The following is a 248-nucleotide window of genomic DNA, read 5'->3' as shown; positions in this document are numbered from 1 at the left end:
CGAGGAGCCTCCAGTTCACCATGTTCGGTCATTTTATGATGCGAACAGCGTTCCGCAAGTCCATTGCCCGCTTAATAGACAGATGGGGGATGTAGTGTATTATATATCAGCCCGTCAGTTTACCTTGCGTNAAGCCACCTGGGATCGCCCAATCATCACCGGGCTCTGCTATACCACAGTAAATACGCGCTCCCAGCGGAAAACGAACCTCCAGGGTGAGCCAGTAACCCAACGTGAAGCGGTGATTT

This window comes from Aspergillus sydowii, assembly GCF_001890705.1.
Source record: "Aspergillus sydowii CBS 593.65 unplaced genomic scaffold ASPSYscaffold_22, whole genome shotgun sequence".
Lineage (NCBI taxonomy): Eukaryota > Fungi > Ascomycota > Eurotiomycetes > Eurotiales > Aspergillaceae > Aspergillus > Aspergillus sydowii.
The sequence above is the reverse complement of the archived record's forward strand: the minus strand, read 5'-3'. Positions refer to the sequence as shown.